Below are 22,101 nucleotides of genomic sequence, written 5' to 3' on the forward strand. Positions count from 1 at the left end.
AAGAAAGAGTAAGGAAGGCATATGTTAAAATAGAGAATGAATTTATTTATTTAAAAAATATTTTTTTTGGTGAGGCAATTGGGGTTTAGTGATTTGCCCAGGGTTACACAGCTAGTTAGCGTCAAGTGTCTGAGGCCGGATTTGAACTCAGGTCTTCCTGACTCCAGGGCAGATGCTCTATCCACTGTGCTACCTAGCTGCCCCGAGATTGAATTTATTGCTAATCACACAGGGCATATCCAATGATATAATGAATACAAATCTTTATTTTATTTGTTCTTTCTTTCTTTCTTTCTTTCTTTCTTTCTTTCTTCCTTTCTTAAATCTTCATTTTAAATAACAAATATCATTAGACTTAAGAAAGGTAGATGTGCCTTATAAAATGTCACAATGGTCTACATATATTTCTTGCTCATTTCTAGACATCTTGAATCCACCAAAAAGGGGTCTGAGGAGATGCCACCACATAGCAGTTCACCCAGCAAAGACAAGGATATTTTTTTTCTGTTTTTTTTTCTTTTTTTTCCATTACATGTAAAGATAGTTCTCATCTTTTGTTTATACAAGCTTTACAATTTCAGATTTTTCTCCCTCCCTCCCCTCCCTCCCCCTTCCCCTAGACAGCAGGTAATCTGATATAGGTTTTATATATATATATATATATATATATATATATACACACACACACACACACACACACACATGTACATATATATACATATATACACATAATAACATTAATCCTATTTCTGCATTAGTCATGTTATAAGAGAAAAAATCAGAGCAGTGATGCAAAACCTCAAAATAGAAAAAAAAAACAGCACCAAAAACAAAAGAAATAGTATGGTTCATTCAGCATCTATACTCCACAGTTCTTTTTTTTTTTTTCTTGGATTTGGAGATCCTCTTCCATCATGAGTTCCCTGGAACTCTTCTGTACCATTGCATTGGTGAGAAGAATATAGTCCATCACAGTAGGTCAACACTCAATGTTGATGATACTGTGTACAATGTTCTTCTGGTTCTGCTCATCTCACTCATCATCAGCTCACTCAAGACCCTCCAGGTTTCTCTGAACTCCTCCTGCTCATCATTTCTTACAGCACAATAGTATTCCGTTGTATTCATATACCACAACTTGTCCAGCCATTCCCCAATTGATGGGCATCCCCTCAACTTCCAATTCCTTGCTACCACGTAAAGAGCAGCTATAAATATTTTTGTACATGTGGGTCCCTTTCCCCTTTCCATGATTTCTTTGTGAAAAAGACCCAAAAGTGGTATTGCTGGATCAAAGGGTATGCACAGCTTTATTGCCCTTTGAGCATAATCCCAAATTGCTCTCTAGAATGGTTGGATCAGTTCACAGCTCCACCAACAATGCATTAGTGTTCTAATTTTTCCACAGCTTCTCCAACATTTATTATTTTCCTTTTTAAAGACAAGGGTATTTTACCCTACCATTTCAACTAAATTCAATCAGCATTTCTTTAGTGCCTACTATGTATGAGTTCCATTTGATTTTATTTTTTGGAAGTGAAGAGAGGAAAGGAAAGGGAATATTTATTAAAGGATCACTATGTACCTAGCAGTGTGTGCTAAGAGTTGTTCAAATATTTTCTCAGTTGGTTTTTGTATCAGATCTGTGATTTCATTGGGATAGGGAGGACCCAATGAAAAGCTTTGCCCTGCTAATGCATATCTGGTCTACAAGTTACAGTTCTAATATTTCCAGGACATTTATTGGTTAACTGACTTGTCTACAACTATGGCCAATATGCATCAGAGGCAGGCTTGAATCAAGGTTTTCTAGACTTTGAACCCAGTCTATTATAATTATCTAGTAGGACAAAGTACCTCTCTCTGAAGTTTATAATAGGTAATAAATTCCACATTTTTGAGTTTTAGATGAATGGTGAAAGCATTTAACTTTTAGATAAAGTTTGCTTCAATAATTCCATGATAGTTGTTATCTTATCAATATGGCTACTCCCTCTATTAGAAGATCACACACCTCATCCACTTGTTTTACAGTCTGTATGACTCTCATGAAGTCAAAAGAGATTATATTTTTATTATGTTTCTAAAGAATACCATTATAAGAGAGTCTTGTACAATTTCTAAGCTATATTATGAATGCTTAAAATATTTATTGCTGTAATTAGTATAATGAGTACATGGAATGATAACCCATACTTTATTATCTTAGACTTCTCACACTGCTATGTAGTCACTATGTAGATCACTAACTCCAACCTACTTTATTCTCTGTACTATTTCACTTACTCTAACATACTCTTTCACTGACAGGTGTAGTTTTCTACCTGAACACATTGGCACCATGTGGTTACATTAAAATTCTCTCAAAGTCCTAATGTTAACCAAATTTTGTGGGATATATGCTTTCTGTATTTGCCACATTGACTTTTTAGCCCCCACTGATACAGTTCCATTTATACAAACCAGCCACTCATGATGACACTACTAAGTCTTAAATATAACCATTTACTTGTCCAGGGTCATACAATTAGTAAATTTATGAGGCCAGATTTGAACTCAGGTCTTTCTGACTTAAGGCCCATCTCTATCCACTACACCATCTAGATCATAATCTTCCACTAAATCCCACTTATTATCTATGAGGCAGAGTGGACATATACTTACAAAAATCTGTCAAGAGAGTACATGAGTAAGGAAATCTCATTTTCTTTAGGTAACTCATAATTCTGTAGCTGTAGACTTCAGTGTCCTCTTTCTGTCTCAGGAGCTACTCTTAAAATCCTTGAATATAACTAATATTTTAAATTCCAGATTTATCACAGTGAACAGCACATAGTAAGTGGTTAATATTCATTGCCTTGTCTTGCCTTGAAATCATTCATTAATGCCTTAACTTACTACCGTGGCATGAAAGAGTTATCTTGAAAAATAGCAAAATAGTTACTCTAGGGGGCAGCTAGGTGGCGCAGTGGATAAAGCACTGGCCCTGGATTCAGGAAGACCTGAGTTCAAATCTGACCTCAGACACTTGACACTTACTAGCTATGTGATCCTGGGCAAATCACCTAACTCCCATTGCTCCACACACACACACAAAAGTTACTCTGTTCATGAAAGCATAAATCATAAGACTATGTATAACATCCTGAGTTTTCAATGCTATCAACTTTTCTGATCAGGGATTTAAAAAATAGATAGTTGACAATTCATGTCACATTGCTTCATCTGATAGGCATACAACATGTTTTTTCATCATGGACTCTATCATTTTATATTTGTTATCATTAATAAACATAGAGGGAGAAAGTGTTCATTCTTTTACCTATGCACAATAGTTTGGAGTCAAGTTTTATAGTCAGGTAAGAAATTTAGAAATGCTCACTTCTAGGAAATGTAAAGGTATTAAAAATTAACAACCTACTCATGAAGTTTTTCTTATAAGGACCCTCTTTTAGATACAGGAAACATACATCTTTGCCAGGTCAATTATTCAAGTGATATTCAATTTTAGCCATTTAGGAACCCACAGAATTCATCAAGTACAATCCCTTATTTTACAGATGAGTCAGAGAGGTTATGTAAATCGAACAAATATATGTCCATACATATGTATCTATTTGTTTATATAAATATATATGTTTGATTGGTATAATTTATATATATTCAATGCCATCCTAATTAAATTACCAAAATTATTTTACTGAGCTTGAAAAAATAACAAAATTCATTTGGAAGAAGAATATCAAAGAATATCAAAAGAACTTATGGAAAAAATGTAAAGGAGGGAGGTTTAGCTGTATTAGATCTTAAACTATATTATAAGGCAGAAATTATCAAGACTATCTGGTACTGGTTAAGAAATAGAAAGGTAGATCAGTGGAACAGAGTAAGATATACAATTTACAGTAGCAAATGAAAATAGTAACCTAGTGTTTCACAAGTGTAAATACTTAAGTTTTGGGGGCAAGAATTCATGATTTGGTAAAAAGTGTTGGGAAAGCCAGAAAACAATCTGGCAGAAATTGTGCATAGACCAATATCTTATACCATTTACTAAGATAAGGACAAAGTAGATAGATGACCTAGATATAAAGGGAGATATTATAAGAAAATCTGAAGAACATGGAAAATATTACCCATCAGACTTATGGATAGGTGAACAATTTATGAACAGACAAGAGATAGAGAGCACTGAGAAATGTAAAATGGATGATTTTGCTTACATTAAATTAAAATGGTTTTGTACTAATAAAACCAATGTAACTAAAATCAGAAGGAAAACAGGAAATTGGGGAAAATTTTTATAGACAGTTCCTTGAATAAAGGTTTCAAATCTCAGATATATAAAGAACTTTGCCAAATCAGATATGAACAGAAAGTTTTCCAATGAAGAAATAAAAAAATTTATGGTCATATAAAATACTCTGTATCATGATTAGAGAAATCCAAATTAAAGCAACATTGAGATATCATTTTACACCTATCAGATTAGCTAAAATGATAGAAGGTAAACATGACAAATGTTGGAGGAATGGAGGCAAAATTTGGTACCATAATTCATTGTTTTTGGATCTGTGAGCTGATCCAACTATTTTGGAGAGCAATCTGGAATTATGCCCAAAGAATTATTAAACTGTACCCTTTGACTAACAAAAACACTATTGGCCCATTTTCCAAGATGATTAGGGGAAAAGGAAAAGAACCTAAATGTTCTAAAATATTTATAGCAGCTCTCTTTGTGGTGGCAAAGAACTATACATTTCTGGAATGGCCATCAATTGGGGGAATGACTAAACAAATTGTGATATATGTTTATGATGAAATATTACTCTGGTATGATAGGTGATGAGTTTGATGATTTTAGAAAAAGCCATGGAAACATTTGTACAAGTTAATGAAGAGTGAAATGAGCAGAATCAAGAGAATGTTGTACACAGTAATAAAGATATTGTTTTAAGAACAAAGGTCCTATGGAGGAAGATGCTATTTGCATCTAGAGGAAGAACTGACTCTCTCTCTCTCCATACACACATGTGTATGTATACACATATATACATACAAATACACACATACACACACATACAACACACATATACATATTTACACACATATCCATATATAATGGTAGCCATATCTAGGAATGGTAGGTGGAGGGTACTAAGTTCCATGATATCTTTGTTGTATATTTGAACGGAATACCAAGTTGTATGGCTTGTTTGTTTTTTGTGGGGCAATGAGGGTTAAGTGACTTTCCCAGGGTCACACAGCTAATAAATGTCAAGTGTCTGAGGCTGGATTTGAACTCAATTCCTTCTGAATCCAGGGCCAGTGCTTTATCCACTGTGCCACCTAGCTACCCCAAGTTGTATGTAATAGATCTCCAGTTTCAGGTGCAATCCTCTGTTTTTCTATTCCACTTTGTTATGGAAATTCTTGTTTTAGTTTTTAATTTGAGAATAGAAGAAATAAAAATAAATAAAAATATAAAAATAAAATAAAGCAAATAAATCATACAAATAGTAAATGAGAGATTCACAATTTGAAATGTTTCTTTGATAGAAGAGGGCAGGTAGGTCCACAGTGGAGTACCAGGCCTAGAGTAAAAAAAAAAAAACAAAACCTCATCTCCTGAGTTAAAATCTAGCCTCAGACATTTACTAGCTATGTGACACTGGGCAAGTCCCTTAATCCTGTTTGCTTCAGTTTCTCATCTATAAAATGATCTGGAGAAGGAAATGACAAATCATTCTATTGTTTTATTCAAGAAAAGCCCAAAATGGGTCATGAAGAGTTGGACATGACTGAATATGCACTCTGACATAAAATGCAGCATTTTCTCCCCTTGTACCACAAGGAAACATGGGGCTCTACTGAGAAGATAAAAGTAGAGATGATTTTTACATGTTAGGAAATCTGTACAGATAGAACTGCTGGGAAAATTTTAAGGCTAGAAAAATCTTTTGGTTTCAGGAATTCCTTAGAACAAAGCTTATCAAACTTGGAGTTGGGACACTCACTGAGAGGGGAGTCTATTTGGACCTCTTATGCCAGTAAAATTATTATTATTTTTAATTACCTATAGATATTTTGGAGAGTATGGATAGCAGAAAGTATCAAAGTAATTGTCATGGATAAATAAAGAGTAACTTGATGAATGATCTCTTGTCTTAGTCTAAAGCAAGAAGAAAACGAGTAGGAGGCAGGAACTTTAAAATGGCAAAGGAAAGCTAATCTGAGAATAGGTAAATCCTATAAGACATTGAAATTGTCTATAAGACACTGAAATTGAAAAATGTTGATCATATAAAGTTGCCATACCACATTGAAGTATTGACATAGGAAAATAACTGAATTTAGAGTCAGGGGTCTTCAGTTGAAATCCTGGTTCTGTTTCTTACTCTGTGCCTTCAGCATGTCACTTAACTTCTCTGAAACTCAAGTTTCTTATCTATCAAATTTAGGGGGTTGGATTAATTGAACCCCAAGTTCTTCTTAAGCTCTAAATTACATGGTCCTAAATATAACCAAGAAAAACAGATTCAGGTCTTCATTTTTTATGCATACTGGCTGTGTAACCACTCCCCCAACCCCCAGCAGTCATAACGTTTCAGTACCCCTAGGCAACTCCACATGTGTAAGAGAACTCTCTAAGTTGCAGAGCAGGTACTAATTTACACTGGTAGCATGGTTTTTCCTCAGTGGGAAAACTGTACACTGATGAAATCACAGGTCTAACTGAAAAGGCTACCTATTATTATAATTTTATTTATTATTTAATGTAATATGATTTATAACACTATTCATAACAATATAATTTATATATTATACAATCACATGACTACCTATAAAGGTTACCTATTATTATAATTTTATTTATTTTATTTTAATTTTAATTTTTTGCAGAGCAATGGGGGTTGTGACTTGTCCAGGGTCACACAGCTAGTAAGTGTCAAGTGTCTGAGGTCAGATTTGAACTCAGGTCCTTCCGAATCCAGGGCCGTTGCTTTATCCACTGCGCCACCTAGCTGCCCCTATAATTATATTTATTACTTAATTATATGTAATGTTATTTATCACATTATTTATTTATATATTATGCAACTTATTTATATATTATAAAATTATTTATAATATAGATATGGCATTGAAATCTTTGTAGTAGTAGTAGCAGAAGAAGAGGAACTACTAATATTATTATTACCAATACCACATTGCCTCTCCACTACTTTAGTAAAATATTTTCAGGAAGTAATTCATGGAAGATAGATAGACCAGTTAAATTACAGTATTCCTCATCTATAAAATTATCAGTAGTTCAAAAGCACAGAGAGCTAGGCTACATCCCAGCAAGCCACTTGGTTGGAAAGTAAAACAAAAGCTATTCTGCATATGTATATGTGATTTGAGATGAGATAGAATCTCCTAAAAGGTCGAGTTGATAAGGTTTGACTTACCAGACTCGTCCAGCTTGAAGGGCAGAGGAAATTGTTAAGGGTTTATCAAGGCATTTGGTGAAAATGCCTGTGGTTAAGCTATAGTGGACATTATTGACCCTCCTGATCATTTCATCAATAGTTTTAAACTTCATACACATGATTTGTTGGACTGGTCCAAAAATCTGCTCCTGATAGAGAAGGTGAGAGAAAAAAAGGAGAGGGAATGAGAAAAGGAGAGAAAGTGAGAAGGAGAAGGCAAACAAATATAAATCAAAACCAAGTGGACTTTGTTTTTGGATATATAGACAGGTTTCATTTGGTTTGTGATAGTTCCTATAAGCTCCTCAAGATCAGAGACTTGTTTTTGTTTTGTCTTTGCTTTCCCAATGACTAGCATGATGCCTTCTACATAGTAGGCATTTAATAAATGCTTGTTGAATAAATACTCCAATAGAAGACAGATCAAGGGACACCGTGGTACATTGGAGAGAATGACAGAAGTAGAATCAGAGGACCTGGGTTCTAATCTTGATTATACTACTTACTGCCTGTTCGATCTTGGACAATCATTTTGCCTTTTCCAGGCTCTGTTCACTTATCTGTAAAACAAGTGGGTTAGAATAGATGACTTCCAAGGCCCCTTCTAGCTTTAGATCTGTGTTTCTATTTCTAAGATATGACATTTATGTTAGAAATCAAATTTCACATGAAGTTTTTTAAACTTCCTATTATTTTAACTTCCTATTCTTACTTTTAACTTTAGAAGGAGATTGCACAAATATAGGGTATTCCAAAAAATTGGGTGTGGTGTCAATCTTCTATCAAAGATTAAAACTGAACTAAGACTTTGGGGACACTTTATAGAGAGATCAAGCCACAGATGCCAACACCTGACCTTCTGTAGGAAAGTACTTATCAGGGTGCAAACCATTTGAACTATAAATATCAATCAGCCTATTTTATGATTGGGTACCTAACCTACATCCAATATTCATAGCCAGGAGTCACTTGAGTAAATTTACGTTCTGGAAGTAAGAAACAATTAAGATAAAACCAAGGAGTGACCCAACCAAATTGCGTTGGCATTTGTTTTCTATACCCTCACCTGGCAAACCTTGAGTGTGCTTTTCCATTCACAGTTTCTAGTATCTTATGAAAGGGAATTGATATGATAACATGATCTTGATTCCTACTTCTTCCCTGGGAGGAGTGGAGAGAATACTTGTGTTATACACTGTCTACAGCCTCCCCACCCCGTCCTAGGCTCACCAAGCACAGTATGAAATAATTTATTCCTGGATGCCCTAGAAAACTGGTTTGCTTTTAAATAGTGGCCATTCTTACCTAATTCCATGGTGGTTAAGAAAAATTTGTTGTACCAATGCCTTGACTCTTGATGATTGTGAAATCTGGCTATGGTAACGGTGTGTGAAAATTAGTCTCAGGGGGGCAGCTAGGTGGCATAATGGATAAAGCACTGACCCTGGATTCAGGAGGACCTGAGTTCAAATCCAGCCTCAGACACTTGACACTTACTAGCTGTGTGACCCTGGGCAAGTCACTTAAACCTCATTGCCCGACAAAAAAAAAAAAAGAAAAGAAAAAAGAAAATAAGTCTCAGGCAAGAGAGAGTTACTGAGTGATTTTGAAGAATGTTCCCTGTTGTAGGTTCCTTTGCTCTGCCCTTGCCTCTCTGACTCTAAAAGGCCATTTCACTATGGCTTTACTTTCTCATTATCTTTACCCCACTGAAAATATGGATTCCAACCTTGGGTCCCAAAGTTTTGAGAGATAAAGTCTTATCTTCCCAGCTATCTTCTTCTCATGCATATCCCTATTTTATGATAGTCTTCACTTCACTGAAAACTTGAACTCAAACTCTTGGTTCTACAGATTATGAGAGGTAAGATTTTGAATGATCCTGGCCTCCTTGCTACTTCTTGCATCTCCTTTCCATGGTCTCAAGTAAGTACTGTACCCCACCCCCGGGCCAAACACACTTTCAATATACTTTTTTTTTTTTTTTTTTTTTTTTTTGGTGAGGCAATTGGGGTTAAGTGACTTGCCCAGGGTCACATAGCTAGTAAGTGTCAATGTTCTGATGCGGGATTTGAACTCAGGTACTCCTGAATCCAAGGCCAGTGCTTTATCCACTGTGCCACCTAGCTGCCCCTTTCAATATACCTTAATGTGTTGTTTTCCCATATTAAAATGTAGGTTCCTTAAGGCCAGGGTCAGTTTTGCTAATTTGTAGTTACATCCCCAGCATGAACCACAGTGCAGTAGTATATGATAGTACTTAGTATATGATTGAACAATGTTCACATGACTGTCCTCCTTGTGATCTTAGGCACAAGCACATGGGATGATTGTACAGATGACATACCATCCATATTCAGGGGGACCAAGTGAGAGGCAATGCAGTGTAGTAGATTGAGAGTTTATCTCCAAGACAGGAACAAGTGGGTTCAAGTTTCAACTTGGACCCATACTGGCTGTGTAACCCTGGCAAATCACTTAATGTCCTAATATGCCCTTATAATGGAGTTCCATATACATATATGCATGTTATATACACATATGGAGTTATATGTGCACACATGTGTACATTATAGATACATATGTGTGTATGTGTATAAATGGAGTACCTGGTCAGTGATTTGGATAACTCAAAAGTGTAGATATTATTTTTAGACTTGGAGGGGGACCTTAGACTTCATCTAATACAACTCCCTCTTTTTCCATAAAGAAAAATGTGATGTCCAAAAGTATATTAATTTGCCTAAGGCATAATCATCACATTATTTTTTTCTTTTCACTGGCAGATTTATTTTCCTATTTATTTTTCTCTTGGGCTAATTCTTTACTAAGATGGGTTTATGTTACCTGAGTGTATATCCAGTTAAAGAAGGAAAATGGCAATTTCAAAACCCAATGGTTAGTCAGAAAAACCTAGGGATGAACAATATACTATAAATAATACATAAAAGGCTATTTCTCCAGAGGCTATTTTCCATGTAGAGGGGCAAGCTTGGAACTGATTTCCTCTCAGATTCTATAATTCTACTAACTGGGTTGACTGCCATACACATGCATGCGAATGGCAGTCAACTCAGTATACACACATGTGTGTGTATGTATATGTGTATACATAAACACATGCACACATATCTATATCTATCTATCTATCTATCTATCTATCTATCTATCTATCTATCTATCTATCTATCTATCTATCTATCTATCTATCTATCTTAATGTTTCCTAACAAGGGAATTCCTAATATATCTATATCTATATCTATTCATGTTGTAAGGAATTATGTGCCCTTATGTGGTGTTCATATACATATACACATGTACCTGTGCATAAATAAATGTATATATGGATATAATGCACATACATGTATATATACATGTGTTTATACACACACATATATGGCTCAGTAGACTGGTGAGAACAAAATGCATTATAGACAGTCTCCAAGTTGGAATGGCAGGATATTGTTTTATCTTGGTAGGAAGATGTAACTACTGTGTTTTCTATGTTCCTGTTAAATAACATATGTATGGCCCTCTGTAATCCTTAGAGTGCTATCTAAATGTTAACGATTATTATTATCATCATTATTATTAGATGCAATAAAAAGAAAGGAACACAGAAACTTCAGTTAGATAGAAGGGAAAAGTCTCTTGACAGGGTGATGAGAATGCTAACAAATGCAATGAAATCTTTGTCTCTATAGATAGACAGTGCAACCATAAACAATTTGTTCTGGATGACTTAGTTATCAGCAAGCCTAAAGGCAGTGCTCTGGATCAGAGGATATCTCTTGGTCTCTTCAAGATCTATGATTTTTAAATGGGATCAATGACTTCAATGATATTTCAGAAATCAGGGTCAAGATATTATGAAAGTTCCCTATCATTGAAAAGGAGGAAAAAACAATGAAAAACAGTGCTTGTATGATTCCTAAGGTTTTTTCCCCTTAATTTATAGAGATATTTTCTCTTCCTATTACTTTTGTATAAAACAGTTTGGACTTGCCATATGATTATTAATCATTATTGCCAGATGTTTTAGGGGTCTTCAGTGTTTCCTAGCCTAGATAAGAATAGCTAGAATTGTATAATGACTAAAGAGAAGCAAATGAAAGTAAAACTTAAGGGGAGATAAGCACTACTGAGAAAGTTATTCAACCAGTTGTGCCTTAGAAATGGACACTTTGTGTACAAGTGTGTAGAAAAAAATAGAAAGTAACTGAAGGAACAGAATGTAAACAAGTTCTTAATTTCCTCTTTGGCTATGCTCATCTCATCTGCAACACTGGAGAAAACTATGGGCTGGATGAAGTAAACTTTCTCTCCCCATGGTCGTCCTTCAAAATCCAGTTTGATTCCTTCCTTATTCACATTCTCAATGAGATCAAGTATTTTGATGTACTGTTCTTTATTAATCCAAATGAAAATTTAAGGGGAAGGAGAGGAAGGGGCAACAGAAAGGAAAGAACAAATTTAGAGTAATAATGATTTCTTAAGCTTGTGATTTAAAAAATAATGGTTAAGTGTTGCAAATGTTATCTGAAAAACTTTCCTGGCTTGAAAGTTAGTTGTTTTTTTTGTTTGTTTTAAAATATTTAATCCTTAGCTCTGTAAACCTTAAAGTATCATATAAATGTAAATTTTTACTATTATTATTATTAATAAAAATATTTGTGTTGAGAAACCTTATGGCTAGGTAATTAAAACAAGTCTTTGTCACATGGCTAAAATAAAGAGAGAGATAAACTCTCTGATGATATTCACGGGGCTGGACTATAATTACTCTAGAATAAGGGTCCCTATAAAGAAGCAGCTTTATATTCAAAGCCATCTTATACTAAGATCTTTGGAGAAATAAAATAATATAATTTTTGTCAAATTATTATTCAGCCATGGTTCATTTTAACCATGAAAAAAATTCCGTGAACCTGGGTTTACTTTTATTTGGCAAAAGAAAACGAGTCATTGGGTTTATAATTTAGAAGGGCATTTGGACTCAATGTGTTCATCCTCTCCACTAAAACTGATAAATCTTATGGCAAAAGTCATCAAGATATGTTTAAAATGATATTTAGGCTAGGAAAGCTAGTGTTTCCATGCCAGTTACTTGGTAATTGGTAACATATTGTAAATACAATTTGTTCCCATTAACATTCTTTTATGTTTACTATCACTTCACATTATTGTGTGCCCTTGACATTATCCTAAGTAATAAAAATTTATTAAATGTTCAGTTTCTTTGTGAAGTATTTAAATATTTATTATTAAGCCAGGAAAAAAATACCAAAGCAAAAAAGTGATTTTAAAAGCTGTCAATCCCTCACATCCTTTTTTGTTTGTTTGTTTTTTGTTTTTCTTCTTAGAGAACATTGACAAAATAAAAGAAAGTATGGTATAGAAGAAAAAGAAATGGATTTGGAGTTCTAAGTTTTCATTGTTAAGTGAAAATGAAAAAAAATATAGCAGGGGCAGTTTTCATTTTTAATTTGTAACCCCAGAACTTAGTACACTGTAGGCCCTCAGGACTGAACCTGGGATTTCATTAGTATAAAGCAGAGGTGTTAATATTCCAATCAGTTTGCCAAAAGCAGCCTACAAAATTCCCAGGTATGGCCAGAAGGAGATAAAAATATATTTGGAAAATGTTTAACAAAATCAATAAAAATGAAGTACAATGTAGATAATGTTAATTTGTGGTTTTCTAAGTCAACATATGATTCACAGGGATCATTTTTTATATGAGTTTGAACTCCCAGGTAAGGAAACTGCTTCATTACTGCAGGTCAGCAACTCCTCTACAACTTAACCTTAGAGAGTTGCCTAGAGCATTGACAATTTACAGGTAGGTCTAGAACTTAGGTTATACACATCTTTGGAATAACTACCCAAACACCAAACAAATAAATTCCATTTAAAATACAGAAGGTATTTGCTGTTCCCACTGTTTTCCTAATTAGAAGACTGAGACATAAATTGAAATTAAGGAATATCCTGACACCTTTTACTAAGTTAACAAATTTAGTTGAAATCATTTAACTTCCTTGAAAATGTTTTTATAACCAGAAGACAATCGCAAAATTGTAGAAATGAAATAGAAACATTTCTTCATTTAGACAATTTGTAGTTTATATACTATATACTTTATATATCAAGAATTGTCTAAGTTCTAAGAGTTTCTTGTTAGGTGGCTTGGAGGGAAAAGACATGGTGGTCATGTATCCTTATTTAGTCTTTGGAGAACTGGGAAAAAATAGAATTTTTGAGTCTAAAGGCACATCAATGTAAAATTGGAGGGAAAAAGAAAGGGAATGAATAGAAGGAAAAGCCAGGGATTAGGAAGAAATTAGATCAGATCATAGACTTAGGAGGAGGGGCAAATGGCTAAATGTGTGATAAAGGTACAATAGCCTGAATTTGAAGTAGCTAAGTGGTATAATGAGGAAAATTATGATGTCCAAGAGACAAGAAAATATGAAATAAATGAGTATAGCTAGTATGGTACTAATAAGATTGCAAGGAAGAAAGGAACCATTTAGAGAAAGGGGTTGGCTTTGGTAGCCAAAGTTAGAGGTATAAACTTATTTCATATGATGAATAATAATTCTCAGAATGTGATTGTCATCACTGGGCTACTGAATAGGGCTAACTAATCAGAGTTACTATAGTGGAAAAAGCCAGTCAACAAACATTTAATAAGCACATCCTATATGTCCCTGCTGCTGCGCTAATCATTAGGGATGTAAAGAAAAGCAAAAGACAAGTTTTTGCTCTCAAGGAGCTCACTGTCTAATAGGGGGGCAACACGTAAATAACTTTGCATTAACAAGACATAGGAGAAATTAACAGAGGGGAGGTGCTAGCACTAAGGATGATCGTGAAAGGCTTCTTGTAGAAAGTAGGACTTTGGCTGAAACTCAAGGGAAGTCAGGGAAGAGAGGAGGTAGAGATGAGGAGGGAGAGAATTCCAGGTATGGGGAACAGCCAGATGGAACAGTCTATTTGAGCAATAGCAAAAAGGCTGGGGTTTGGGGCAGCTAGGTGGTACAGTGGATAGAGCATCAGCCCTGGAGTCAGGAGGACCTGAGTTCAAATGTGGCCTCAGACACTTGACACTTACTAGCTGTGTGACCCTGGGCAAGTCATTTAACCCCAATTTCCTCAAAAAAAAAAAAGGCTAGGGTCAAAGGATTGCAGAAAATGTGACAAGGAAAGATGTAAGAAGACTGGAAAGATTGAAAGGGTCCAGGTTGTGAAGGGCTTTGAATGCCAAAGAGAGGATTTCATGTTTGATCCAAGAAGCAATAGGGTACCATTGTGGTTTATTGAATAGAGGCATGACATGATGAAATCTGAATTTTAGGAAGATTGATTTGAGAGATGAGCAGAGCATTGACTGGAATGGGGAGAGACTTAAGGCAGGAAGAAAAACCACCCTGGTATTATAGTAGTACAGGCATAAGGTGATGGTGGTAGTGTTAGAGGAGAGAAGAAGGTATATAGGAGAGGCATGAGGAAGGGAAAATCATCAGTTCTTAGCAACAAATTGAGAATGGGAGGGGGTGGTGAGAGAGAATGAGGAGTCCAGGATGACTCCTAGATTGTGAGCCTGCATGACTGGGAGGAGTGTGGTGCCCAAGATAGTAACAGAGACAGTTGCAAGATAGAGAGTTGGTGGGGAGTCAAAGATAATAAATTTATTTTTGGATATGGTGAGGTTTAGATGTCTAAGAGACATCTAATTTGAAGTGTCTAATAGGGAGCTGAAAATGGGAGTCTGGTGGTTAGGAGTGAGGTTAGAGAAGATAAAAAAATGTAAAAGGGCTGCTGAGATTTTCATGTGAAACAGTATAGAGGAGAGATGCAAATACATGCTGGCAACACACACTTTGAGAGAAAGGGAGAAGTGATGATGATGGTGGTGGTGGTGATGATAATGATGACTTACACATCACATTAAGGTTTTCTTAGTACTATTCATATATTGTCTCCTCTACAAAGTCGGTTCTACTATTATTTCCTTTTTACAGCTGAGGAAACAGGCTGAGAGTCTTGGCCATGGTCACATAGTATCTGAGGAGAGAGTTCAGCTCAGGTTTTCCTGACTCCAGTCCAATCATTTTGTCATTTTGAGGAAGAACAGAGAGGATTTTGTACAGCTTCCATTTTGTGACAGAAATGAATGCAGGAGGCAAGAATTATGTGAAGGGTAAAAAGGAAGGGGGCTTCACCCAGTGGATTTGGTGTTCTGTTTTTTAAACAAATATTTTCTCAGATTCTTTTTTTTTCTTTTCTTTTCTTTTTTTTTTTTTTAGTGAGGCAATTGGGGTTAAATGACTTGCCCAGGGTCACACAGCTAGTAAGTGTTAAGTATCCGAGGTCAAATTTGAACTCAGGTACTCCTGAATCCAGGGCCAGTGCTCTATCCACTGCGCCACCTAGCTGCCCCTTCTCAGATTCTTTTTTTTTTTTTTTTTTTTTTTGCGGGGCAATATGGGTTAAGTGACTTGCCCAGGGTCACACAGCTAGTAAGTGTTAGGTGTCTGAGGCCGGATTTGAACTCAGGTACTTCTGAATCCAGGGCCGGTGCTTTAACCACTGCGCCATCTAGCTGCCCCCCCTTCTCAGATTCTTAATTCCAGTTTTGTTAACTTGATTAGTTTCAGTTATTAGGTTTAAACAACATGGGAAGAGGAAGTTTTGTTTCCTGCCCCAAGTTGGGAAATCCTGACTGTGCACACGTCTTTCCAATCTGTTCCAGTCTTGTCCAGGAAAACAAGCAAGGCCAGCATCATCATTTCATTCTGGATCTAGAGAAAGCCAAACCAGACAAACTTCATTTTCCCTATTGATGTTTGTTTTCTATTGTGTGCATTCCTTCATTTACCAACCTGAGGGCCTTGTGGTACTCCAGAGTTCAGAGGATTCCCCAGTGTGGATTTTTTTTTTTTGCATGCTGATCAGTCCTCTGAATAAATTAATTATAATCAGACTCTTCCACAAAAAGCAGCAGTGCAGCACTGACCCTGGTGGAAGAAGGCACTGTGGTGAATGATTCACACAGCATCATACACTGTAAAGGAAATATCGCCGACCTGCAGGTTACACAAAATCAAAAAGATTATATTTCGAAAAGGTGATTATTTTTTTTTTTGCAAAAAGAAGTGTCTTTTAAACAGGATCTCATAGTCACTGAATATGCACACACACATATATGTATGTATTTTTTTTTGTGGGGCAATAAGGGTTAAGTGACTTGCCCAGGGTCAGATAGCTAGTAAGTGTCAAGTGTCTGAGGCCAAATTTGAACTCAGGTCCTCCTGAATCCAGGGCTGGTGCTTTATCCACGGTCCCACCTAGCTGTCTCCATCACTGAATATTTGTTTTGGAGACTACATCAAAACTAGATAGTGGGGAAAACTTGAAATGATTGTGCAAGCCTCCAGGGCTCAATTGCATCAAAACATTGCTTTGAAAAGACTTGAGTAATTGCTCTCTGGCAATAGTAAAAGGGACAAACTGGAACACAATCTAAAATTTCCCTTTTCATTTTCATGGAAACTTTCAATCTTGATGCCCAGAAAGAATGTTTTAAAATTCCTCAAAAAATGGGTCCACATTCTTCAATTTAAAAAAAAAAACATACCTCATGCATTGTTAAGATAGTTGTATACACAGTTAAAAGTTATTTTGTTGTTTTACAATTAATTCTATAGCAAACAACAATAGATTTTTAAAATATACTAAGTTCTCAGAATCTTAGCTTTGGAGTTATGTATAGTTTAAAAAGTATATTTCTATGCTGGTAAGATCAACTTATTTCCTGGCTGAAAGGACAATGCAATCTCTTTAGTATTCAAGTTAGGAGACTCCCCATATAACCCTTTGATAATTTAGAGGTCATTAGATGACATAATGGTTTAGAGTTCTGAGACTAGTCAAGAAAACCTGAGTTCAAATCTAGCTCCTGACACTTGCTAGATGGGCAGGTCACTTAAACTCAGTTTCTCCAACTGTAAAATGAGGATAATAATAACTCCTAACTACCAGGGTTGTTGTGACAATGAAATGATATTTGTAAATCATCTTTTCAATCTTTAAAATGATATATACATGCTAAATATTATCATCATAGTGGCTTTTGTCCTCCTAATTATTATAAAAGCCTAAGCATTCAATTTCCTTTAACGGGATGTAATATTTTCACCTTGTTAAAGTTCTTCTGAAATAACTTGTGGGAGAAAAAGACTTTTAAAAGTAGGCATCTATCAGGGTGGAACAGAGAATGCAATAATCTAGAAAGGTATACAGGTAAAATATCAGGAAGTAGATGGTGAAGTATCACTTCAAAGAACCATGTGTCCTTTATGTCTGAGGTCAGCATTCCTGATGGAATGATAAGGTCTAAAAGACAGTGAAGCATAACTCAGTGTTTTTAGTTTGGTTCTGTTGATTATCTTCCAAAAGTAAAGACTATGGACTTTTCTTTTCTTTCTTTCTTTCTTTTGGTTTGTTTTATTCTACTACAAACTCAAGTAGAATGTAACCCTTTTGGTTTTCATCTTTTGTACTCCTAGGACCTAACAAAGTTTGCAAACAGAAAGGACTTAGAAGTGTAACTTTTGTTGAGTTGATTTTTTTAAAGTCTCATTCAAGTGACCTATCTAGAAATAATTTAGCTTCCTGCAGAATATTAGCCAAACATTACTCTCTGGCATAGTAAAAGTAAGAGAAAATAAAAGTATCATACTGACAGTGAGCATCAGCAAATACAATGCAAGGACTCTTTCTCCCCAGTTCCTCTTCCCAGCAACCTCTTTGATTAACAGATCAACCTGAAAGAGAACATAATGAGGAAGTTGATTCCCAATAGGGAAAGTTGATTGGCTCTCATCCACAGCTCTTGGATTTCAAAGCCCTGGATTTATTTTTTTTCCAATCTTAATATTTTATTTTTTTCCAGTTACATGTAAATATAGTTTTCAACATTTGTTTTTATAAGATTTTGAGTTCCAAATTTTTTCCCTCCTCCTCTCTCTTCCCACCTCCCCAAAACAGAAAGCAATCTGATATAGGTTATGTATGTACAATCACATTAAACATATTTCTGCATTAGTCATGTTGTGAAAGAAGACTCAGAACAAAGGAAAAAACATAAAAAGAGTAGAAATAGTATGGTTCAATCTGCATTCAGATTACACAGTTCTTTTTTCTGGATGTGGAGAGCATTTAACATCATAAGTCTTTGGAATTGTCTTGTGTAGCAGAGAGGAGATAAGTCTACCACAGTTGATCATCACACAATGTTGCTGTTACTGTGTACAAAGTTATCCTGGCTCTGCTCACTTCATTCAGCATCAGTCCACTTAAGTCTTTACAGGTTTTTCTGAAATCTGCCTGCTCGTCATTTCTTATAGCACAATAGTATTCCACTACATTCACATATCACAACTTATTCAGTCTTTCCCCAATTGATGGGCATGCATTCCTTTCATTTCCAATTCTTTGCCACCATAAAGAGAGCTGTTATAAATATTTTTGTACATGTGGGTTGTTTTCCTTTTTTGATGATCTCTTTGGGATATAGACCTAGCATTGGTGTTAATAGGTCAAAGGGTATTCACAGCCCCATAGTCCTTTGGGCATAGTTCCAAATTACTCTCCATTTCATGTTTTTTTAAACTATGTAACAGGGGAAGCTAGGTGACATGGAGATTTATGATTTCATATTGAATTCTGTGTTATGCTGTATAAATTGATTTTTTTGTCTTTTTGTTTTTAAGTTTAAAATGAATATTTCTTTTAGAAGAGTACTTTGCCATCTCTGAAACATCATACATCTGTAAGAACTTACTTCTCTTCAGCACTGTTCCTATTAAATAACACCCCCAAACTAGAGAGTAATCATTTAAAACTGCTAAGGCTTGATTTGTGTTTCTATCAAAGTATCCATCAATGCACTATAACCCTACACAAAAACATCCAGTTCATGGTACATGTCCTTGTCTTTCTTGCAAACACCATAAGCTCTTATACATCTTTATGTGAATCATCTACAGCAACATATAAACCCCATCTTAATCTTCTCCACCCTATCCGTTGGTGTGTCCTCATAGAATTCGAACTTTTTTGATACTTGTTTATCTATGACAAACACAATAAGGAAGCACAGTCTGATGGGTGTTAAGAGGGACATTTATTAAATGTCTGCTCTCTGCTAATGTTTCTGCTAGATACTATACAAAAACAAAGGAGAGAGAACCCTTGCACTCAGAGGGGTTTCTATTCTTTCAGACCTAGCTCAGTACCTTGCAGATAGAAGGTACTTAATCAATACTTGTTGAATTTAATTGAAGTATTCTCTCTATAAATTCCTTCCCTCTAAACCATTTTTGAAGCTTTAGATAAGAATGTAATTTAAATGGAACTTGACCTCAAAATGGCTACATAAAATAGCCATTGGGAATGCCTTAATATCCAACTTGTCCTACTTCTGTGGACCCTGTGAAGGCTACTTTACCTACATCCCTGTGAGAAGAAATGGCTTCTTCAGCCATGAGTCCATAATGAGGCACAATATTCACTACTCCTGGAAGAAATCCTGCCTGAAGAAGTGATAGCCATGAACTATTCAAAGAGAAAAGGGATCTAAAACTACGATAAGTTGAAAAATACCTTGCTTATCATCAACAATACAACAACATCATCAAGAGTTATAGAATCTAATTATAGAAAATAATAATAATAATAACTAGGAAATCTCCAACTGTTAGCTTTATTTTCATGATTTGTTTCACTCTTAAAGAGTGAACTGTCTTTAAAAAACATTCAGATTGCCCAAGGGATGATATAGATTTCTGAGAATTAATGCTTCTTGAGGTAGAGGAAGAAGAGTAGAAGGTAAAATCATTGTTTCTCCAAGCATGATTTCATGCATTAATTCATTATGACAGAACTCTTTGGTGTGTTTTGCAGACATTTATGATAAAATATTTTGTGGTTCTTCACTTTCCTTTACCAGCAAGGGAGAGAGTGGAGATGGTAGCAATCATGCTAGAAAGGAAGGGGAGTTACAAATGGTACCCTCTGTCTATTGACCTTTTATCTATCTATCTATCAATCTATCACCTATTGATACCCTTGGTTCTTCCTCAAATGCTTTATCATGATGTGATATTTAATTCCCACAATGTTCTTAGAATAAAACCTGTTTACAGGGGACCATTAGAGAGTCAGATTCAGCTCTTATACTTTGTGGTTGCAGAGTGTTATATTTTCTAACCATAGCAATTCTCAAAGACCTCCAAAATATTTGCATTGTGGTTATGAACTGTGTCACTGGAGAGAGCAAAGAGACTAAGAAAATCATATTCTTGAAGTATTGAAGAATAAAATAATTAGATCTGAAAGTGTGGAGGTGGGTAAACATTGGAGGTTTTTCAAGACCATATGCAATCTTACCAAAGTTTGAAAAAAGTGTATTAGTAATGTAGATACAATGCTACCTGAATTATTTAAATAGTAAAATAAGTAATACAAGTTATTTGGATGTATTTCTTTTTTAAACATTTTAACAATTTAAATTAAATTTTTTTTTTTGGTGAGGCAATTGGGGTTAAGTGACTTGCCCAGGGTCACACAGCTAGTAAGTGTTAAGCATCTGAGTCCAGATTTGAACTCAGGTCCTCCTGACTTCAGGGCCAGTGCTCTATCCACTGCGCCACCTAGCTGCCCCTGGATGTATTTCTGAGACATTTAGGCATAGAAAACTTTGTGTCTGGCAATTACTTAAGTTAGCATATATTTTTCTGGATTATCTGGAGTCAGTGTCAATGATTTTAATGTTTTCTTATATTTGGGCAAGGCCCATTGGCTAATTTGCAGTTAAGTGAAGTAGTAGTTTCATATAATGTGAATCAAGGAATTTGGCTCAGTAGAATGTTTCTTAGGGATGGCAGTACTCCAGGTTTCCACTTGGTACATTGTTAGCACATTGTGACTTACCAAACTTAGCTCTTTAATTAATGATGCTACATGAATTGCAGTGAGTGGGGTCTGTTCTGCTGTTTTCACAACCACAGTGTTTCACAGCAAAGTGCAAGTCCAATTTTCCAAATAAGCATAATCAAAGATAAATTCCATTATAAAGCAATAGGCAAACATCAATTTCTTCATCAATACTGAATAATATTCTACATTAAACCCATACCTCAATGCCTCGTGGTTGTGTGAGGTGACTCTGAACAGTGGAATCAAAGTTTGAGAAGGTTTTATCCAACTAAAATCCTTTTGATTTGGGAGGAGGTGATAAGTTATATATCATATAAGGAATAGCATAGTTATGTTTGGAGAAGATAATCAGAGGAGTGGCCACCAACTGAAGAATTTTTCCCCCAAGCAAACAACTTAGGAAGTATTTCTGCACAGAAAGATTATGGTTAATATCAAAGAAGAGAGAATCCATACTATTGAAATTATGTATCTATGAAGTATTGAGATAATGAACTGAATGTTTGTCCCTATGTTTCTCACAATTCAACATTTCCTAAACATTAAATAGTAATAATTGTAGTAGGAACAATATGACTTATGATCTTGTAGATTTTAAATGAGTACAGGTTCCATAG

General features: G+C 35.3%; 1 pseudogene; it reads right to left on the reverse strand.

Annotated features, from left to right (window-relative positions):
- Window positions 1-375: 375 nt before the first annotated feature.
- Window positions 376-21,600, reverse strand: LOC122751096 (annotated as a pseudogene).
- Between the last annotated feature and the right edge of the window lie 501 nt (window positions 21,601-22,101).

The sequence above is a fragment of the Dromiciops gliroides genome, chromosome 1 (genome assembly GCF_019393635.1).
Source record: "Dromiciops gliroides isolate mDroGli1 chromosome 1, mDroGli1.pri, whole genome shotgun sequence".
Classification (NCBI taxonomy): domain Eukaryota; kingdom Metazoa; phylum Chordata; class Mammalia; order Microbiotheria; family Microbiotheriidae; genus Dromiciops; species Dromiciops gliroides.